Raw genomic sequence first — 7,795 nt, 5'->3', positions numbered from 1 at the left:
AGCTCCAGAAACACACTTGGGAACACCAAATAACTATTGGAATATGTTGGCCTAATATTTACAACCTTATTTTAGTTATTGCCAGACTGGGCTTCTGGCCAATAACCTTATAACAGAGTTTTGCAGCGGTTTCCAGCAAACTCAGCACAGACACAGATTAAGACTGAGACTTTTAGTAGGTTTAAAGAAACCTTTACTGGCATATAAAAATATAATTTAGTTATGGCAATCACAAATACTTACATACGGTCAGTCAAAACAGCTCTGATACATGGAGTGATACAGTGATACAATGATCTCTGATACATGTACATGGGAATACAATCCTTTTTATAGGCTAACTGTACAATGATGCAACTGCTTGCAATCCCTTAATTGAAACAATCAAGTCACCAATTATTCAATCATGACATTAATGTCCAGGTGCAACGTTGACCTTTAAGTTTTCTGCTGAGTCTTCTGATTCCTCCAGCTCCTCAGCAATTACTAAATCCATGGAAACATAACCAGAACCCTGATCCAGGATTCCAACAATAACATTCTAAGAAAAGAAGACTGAATGCCCTCAAGGGAGGATTTAAAGCATGGGAACCAAATTGGAACTCCATATAAAATCTGAGGGATGATTTTGGCTTTGAAAACCTGGACTGCTGCCGGAATGAATTTCCCGCCCCTTGTAAAAAAGAAGCGAGTAATTGCACCTAGGTGTTGTTCAGCTTTAGTCTTAGAGAGTTTTCCCTGTTCTCTCCAAGAGATGGTTTCATGGAACCATATACCCAAGTATTTATAGGAGCCCACTTGCTCAATCATGGAGTTCTCCATGGCCCAAGAAAATCTAACCTTGCGTTTGGAAAACACCAAAACCTTAGATTTAGTATAATTACTAAAGCTTTTGACAAAGTACCACATGACATTCTGATTAACAAACTAGCTAAAAGTGGGCTAGATGGAACAACTATTAGGTGGATCCACAGTTGGCTACAGAATCGGACTCAAAGAGTACTTATCAATGGAACCTTCTCAAACTGGGGAGAGGCAACGAGTGGGGTGCCGCAGGGCTCAGTCCTGGGCCCAGTGCTCTTCAACATTTTTATTAATGATTTGGACGAGGAGGTGCAGGGAACGCTGATCAAATTTGCAGATGACACAAAATTGGGTGGGATAGCTAATACCCTGGAAGACAGAAACAAACTTCAAAGTGATCTTGATAGGCTGGAGTGCTGGGCTGAAAACAACAGAATGAAATTTAATAGGGATAAATGCCAAGTTCTACATTTAGGGAATAGAAACCAAATGCACAGTTACAAGATGGGGGACACTTGGCTCAGCAATACTACAAATGAGAAAGATCTTGGAATTGTTGTAGATCGCAAGCTGAATATGAGCCAACAGTGCGATATGGCTGCAAGAAAGGCAAATGCTATTTTGGGCTGCATTAATAGAAGTATAGCTTCCAAATCACGTGAGGTACTGGTTCCTCTCTATTCGGCCCTGGTTAGGCCTCATCTAGAGTATTGCGTCCAGTTCTGGGCTCCACAATTCAAGAAGGACGCAGACAAGCTGGAGCGTGTTCAGAAGGGGGCAACGAGGATGATCAGAGGTCTAGAAACAAAGCCCTATGAAGAGAGACTGAAAGAACTGGGCATGTTTAGCCTGGAGAAGAGAAGATTGAGGGGAGACATGATAGCACTCTTCAAATACTTAAAAGGTTGTCACACAGAGGAGGGCCAGGATCTCTTCTCGATTCTCCCAGAGTGCAGGACACGGAATAACGGGCTCAAGTTAAAGGAAGCCAGATTCCGGCTGGACATCAGGAAAAACTTCCTGACTGTTAGAGCAGTGCGACAGTGGAATCAGCTACCTAGGGAGGTTGTGGGCTCTCCCACACTAGAGGCATTCAAGAGGCAGCTGGACAACCATCTGTCAGGGATGCTTTAGGGTGGATTCCTGCATTGAGCAGGGGGTTGGACTCGATGGCCTTGTAGGCCCCTTCCAACTCTGCTATTCTATGATTCTATGATTCTAATAGAGAGCAAGTTTTCTGAGCAGTAGTTTGCAAAGCCGAACAGCAATCTCTTGAGGCCCACCCTGGTCTGAGAGATCAGAACTGCATCATCTGCATACAAAAGCAGAGAAACTTTAGTGTTCTGTAGCCTAGGTGGGTGGGACGGTAAGGGCTCCAATGCGTGGGGGAGATCTGACAAATACAGATTAAATAATAAAGGTGCGAGCACACAGCCTTGTCTAACCCCACATGATGCGGCAATCTCTTTTGTGTAGTGACCTGATGGGCTGCACCGAACCTGAGCAGTGGTGTTATAGTAAAGAGATTGAATCAAAAACAGGAGTCTCTTATCCATAGAAAGCTGTTCCAATTTGTTCCACAGACGCGGGCATGATATAGAATCAAAAGCCGATTTTAAATCAATGAAGGCTGCAAAAAGTTTGCTGCCTTTAGGGGCAGAATATTTGTGGGCCAGGTGAGTCAAGACCAGACAGTGGTCAAGGGTTGAGCAGCCGGGTTTAAAACCGATCTGCTCAACACCCAGTATGTCATGCTCAGTGGTCCATGCCTTTAGTTTGAGGCCTAAATAACTGGCATAGATCTTCCCCACTATCGATAACAAACTAATAGGGCGGTAATTAGATGGATCATCTTTGCGGCCTTTTTTATATATTGGAATTATGAAAGCTTTCAGCCAAACAGCAGGAATAATGCCTGATTGGTTAATTAAAGAGAATAAAGAGGCCAACAAGGGGGCCCACCAGCTGATGTTACTTTGAATCAGCTCTGATGGTATACCATCAGGGCCGGGAGCCTTACCAGGCTTAAGCTGATGGATTAAGTCTTCCACAGTGGCAGAGTCAACTGGGGGCCATTCCGGGGCAGCGGAAGATAGATAGGGGTGGGGTAATGTGTCACTGCTGTCACTAAAAAGAGTACGAAAGTGGTTTTCCCAGATACTGGCTGGAATGTAACATTCTGGACTATCACATCTGTTACTTAGGGCGCCCGATACATTCTGTTTTATATTATCATATAAGGAAGACTTTTCCGAGACTTCAGCTGAAATGGTTATGAAATTCACCTTTACAGACATACTCCAAGCAATACAAGGGAAGTTACTTAGTCATGGTCTGCCTATAATTGTAGGTCTTCAAAACTACATCCATACCGTGACACTAATTTATTTTATCCTCACTGTGATTATCATGGTGATAGTTTAATACTTCAATTCTTTGTATTGAAATGGAAGGGGTTCTCCTACTGGTTGTATAGGACCACGTATTTGACAGAGAAGAAGCCCATCAATGGAAGCTTCCTAAGGTTTTAGCTAACATTGCTGCCAAGGGGGTTCTGAGCATCTATTGCTAATACAGAGACTTCACTCTGGGGCCTCATCCACACCAAGCAGGATATAGCACTATGAAATCAGTGTGAAAGTGGTATCTAAAAGGCAGGAGCCACACCAAGCAGGATATAGTGGTATGAAAGCAGTATAGGGTATGTGTCAATGGGCCCCAACAGTTGTCAGTGCACTTCAATGCCGCTATAAAGCAGTAGTGTGGCTCCTGCCTTTTAAATACCACTTTCATAGTGGAATATCCTGCTTGGTGTAGACGAGGCCTGGATGATAAGGGAAGGCTGGAATAAAATATGGTGCCGCAATCAAGAGGGGTCTCCACTAGGGTTGTTGACAGCACCCAACTGGGTCCTGGAGGCTAATGGACCTCCCCCACGTCTGGCCTTACATTTGGTTCTGGAAATCCTTTGTGGAAGGGAGGGCCAACTGGTTAGCATCAATTTGGTGTTGGTGCTAAGTAGTAGGGGTGTGCACGGACCCCCCGCTCCGCTTCACTTGCAGATCCGCCATTTTCCGGATCGGGCCGCTCCGCCCCGCCCCCGCTCCGCCCACTTCCGCTCCGCTCAGCTCGGAGCTCCGGATCCGGATCCGGAGCTCCGTTTCCCCCCCCCCCCATAGGCTTGCATTGAAAGCTAAAAAATTATACAACTTTTTTTCTGTTCAAGTTAGAAACCTCACGTTTGGCACCATGACACCTCATGGGGGTATACACACGCACGCCAAGTTTCAAAGCAATCCCATCATCCCCTGACTTTTGGGGAATTTTTGAAAATCGGGCAACCCATTCACACCCCTTTCCATAGCTCCGTCAATTTGCACGTTAGAAACCTCAAACTCGCCACCATGAAAGCTTATCCAGGGATACATACGCACGCCGAGACTCAAGGCAGTCCCATCATCCCCTGATTTTTGGGGAATTTATGAAAATCCAACACCCCTTTCCATAGCTCCGTCAATTTTGCACGTTAAAAAAAAACCTCAAACTCACCACCATGAAAGCTTATCCAGGGATACATACGCACGCCGAGACTCAAGGCAGTCCCATCATCCCCTGTTTTTTGGCGGGGCTTAAACCTGCAAAATTTGGAACTTCCAAAACTCCAAGTGAGCGCAGGAAGGACTTCTCCCCTGAGTCAAAGCCACACACACACAACATCCCTGCGAGGTGGGCAGGGGAGGAGGGAGGGAAGGCAGGCAGGCATGCAGCTGGCATTTCTGGGGGCATAAGGAAGTGAGCCAAGGATAAGCCAGTAATGCATATAAAATGGAATAAATCAATAAATAAACAAAGGAGGGGTGGAATTAAAAGCAGCAGTGTTGCTCAATAAACAGCAAGAAGATTTTTTTTAAAAAGGCTATATCTGTCTTTTACCAACAATAGGGGGACGTGCCCAGGGGAGGGGGAAGCAGCTGCCAGTTCAACTCAAGACAGCCACCAACAGCTCTGAGATTAAGAAGTAAACGCTCACTTCAACTCATAACAGGCATCGCTCCACCACTAAAAAGTGAACATTCACTTCAACTCATGATAGGCATTGCTCCACCGTTTTACTCTCTTTGGAAGGCTCTAATGGCCTTCCAGTGCAGGAGAGAGTGGGGGCACGTCCACAATGAGATGCCCTAGGGGAGCTCATCCCCTTGCACCACATCTTTTCAGTTGTTCCCCAAAGTTAGGGTGGGGAGCAGTGCTGTGTTTCTATCTCTTATTCTTGGCTTAGTATATGATTTCAGGTTGTGTTTGTGCATTTGGTGGGGCTACTGTGTTAAAAAACATGGGGAAAAGCCCGTTCAGATGAAGAAAGAGAAGTTTCCCAGAATCCCAAGTTACCTGTTTTGCCTATGCCCTCCTCTAACTTTGGGATCATCATGACCGGGAGCTGACTCTGCCCCTCAGCCCTTTGAAAAAGGTATTTTTCCCGCCGATTTTTAAAAAACTTCTAGCGCGCGACCCGTACGACGCAGAAAGTTGAGAGTAGTCTCAAAATGACCCCCATCCACGACTCTCTGTGCACAAGAATTTTCAGAATGATAGCTTAACCCCCCCCCCAGTTATCCCCGATTCTTTCCCTCAATGCAATCCTATGGGCGAAAAGCCGAAACGCCGTTTGAGCCGCGCGGTTGACCCGATTTTCAAAAAAATATAGCACGCGACCCACACAACGCAGAGAGGTGAGAGTGGTCTCAAAATGACCCCCATCCATGACTCTCTGAGCACAAGAATTTCCAGAACGATAGCTTCAAAAACAACCTAGTTATGCGCGATTATTTGCCGCAATGCAATCCTATGGCGAAATGTTTTCAAGATGGCGACCGGAGCACTCCGCCTGAACTAGGAGCTCCGAAAAATGGTCGCTTCTCTTCGCCTTGCTTCTAGGGGTCCGCGGTCCGCTCCTACTCCGCCTCTGGGTAAGGCGGAGCAGGCCAATCCGCTACTGCTTCTACGCTCCTAATCGGAGCGGATCACACCCCTACTAAGTAGCAGCGTTCTTTCTCTCTTTGTTTGTTTCCACAAGCTGATATGAAATTTTGAAAGAAGTTCTTGATCTACTTTCATTGCACAAAAATGTCTTATAACATTTCTTTGGGTTACAGCAACTCTCATCACAACTTTTTACACATGTTTCATTTTGCAACACTTCTGCAGGTTTTTCTCTTCGTTAAGAAGGCTAATGAACTGGAGGAGTCCCCATGTGTATCCAAAGGATGATTTGGGTGTATCTGGTGAGGATTTAAGTCTTGTACTTCTGGTGTCTAAGGATTGGCTTAGGCAGAATTGGGGTTTCATACCTTTGAATTGCTATGCCATCAGTAGGAAGTCTCTTTGGGATAAGATTTGATACGCATCCCATGCTTTATTAAACTAGAAATCATACCTTTTGACTATATTCCACATCATCTGAACACATCATTGCCCTGCACTGCTGTGGGTGGCTTCTGCAAACATTAAGGCAGGAGCCACACCAAGCAGGATATAGTAGTATGAAAGCAGTATAGGGTATGTGTCAATGGGCCCCAACAGTTGTCAGTGCACTTCAATACCGCTATAAAGCAGTATTGTGGCTCCTGCCTTTCAGATGCCACTTTCATACCACTTTCATAGTGGAATATCTTGCTTGGTGTAGACGAGGCCTAAGTGAGGCCTATCGTGTTGCAGAAAGTGCCAGAACGTGGCTAGATCCCAGGAGGTCCCCAGACCTCTCTTGCAAAATTCAGCTACAAGTGCAGATTAGCCACTGAATTCTGCCTCTTGGAACAGAGGGAGTCTGTACATGCCAAGAGACACTGTTGTTGTAAGGGAGCCTTTGTGTTTCGTTAGGCTTTTTGAGGAAGAGAATCACTAAGCCCAGAGAGTACACAAATGGGCCCCACCTGTCCATTCATTCACCAATTTAGGATTGCCATGTTTCAGACTTTGCCTGAGATTGAATCCAGGGGCAGGGCTGTATCATTCTGATGGTGACAAAATTAAATTGCAGGGATAGTCCAACAAACTTGTCCATTTTATGGAATAGCTAGGCAAACTTTTTGGGCTTGAGTGCTGTACTGGCCCTTGATGAAATGTTCAAAGGCTGCACGAGTGAGCAGGGTTGATGGTGGGAATGGCAGTGGTGAGTGGGGTAAGACCTACAATTCCCATTCATTTCTCACACACTCATGAATTCTCTCTCTCTCTTACACACACACACACACACACACACACACACACACACAAGATCACTGTTTCCCCACTGCTAATACGAAATTAAATTGAAGGGTGGCCCAGACTAGGAGTGGGCACTGCTGGAGCCCCAATGCCCCATCATCTGTCCAAAGATGACATGTATTGGTGCCAGGCCTGGCTGTGTCACTACATTCTATGTTAGCTGAGGCTTTGGAACAGACTTCAAGAGCAGCCTTCCATGAAAGGGGGATAGCAGCCATTAAGTTCTGAAGGTAGAAAACATGAGAGTTATGGGTCACAGGCATCTTTTTAAGGTAGGAGAGATCTAAAAAAAGCAAGTACTTGTTACTTATCCTTCTAGAAAAGGAGGTAGAAGTGCACATACGAGACATGATAAGGACACGCTGTCCTGTTGAACAAGAAGCCCTTGAAGTGTTTTCTGTAACTGATCTGTTAGTGTCACTTGTGTGAAGGACCAGGGGGTTATAAAATGCAGTTGAGTTCTGAATTACATTTGTTCCTGAGTTAGATCTGTTTTTCTGTAGGTAGTAAACCATATCTTCCTGTTAGGTAGTAAACCATAGTGGTGATGGATAGACAGGGAATAGTTTGATATGTTTATGGGAGGAATCTGGCCAGCTTGTTTATGGTTCAAACCGGCGCCAGGACCCAGCTTTGGTATGTGGGAAAAGGTGGGAGTCCAGCTTCCCGAGGTCAGGCAGAGGCTTCGCACCTGGGGGCTATCTCCTGCCTGGGCTAATTGGGCTTT

The sequence above is a fragment of the Elgaria multicarinata genome, chromosome 1 (genome assembly GCF_023053635.1).
Source record: "Elgaria multicarinata webbii isolate HBS135686 ecotype San Diego chromosome 1, rElgMul1.1.pri, whole genome shotgun sequence".
In the NCBI taxonomy this organism is placed as follows: domain Eukaryota; kingdom Metazoa; phylum Chordata; class Lepidosauria; order Squamata; family Anguidae; genus Elgaria; species Elgaria multicarinata.
Note: the sequence above shows the minus strand (reverse complement) of the source record.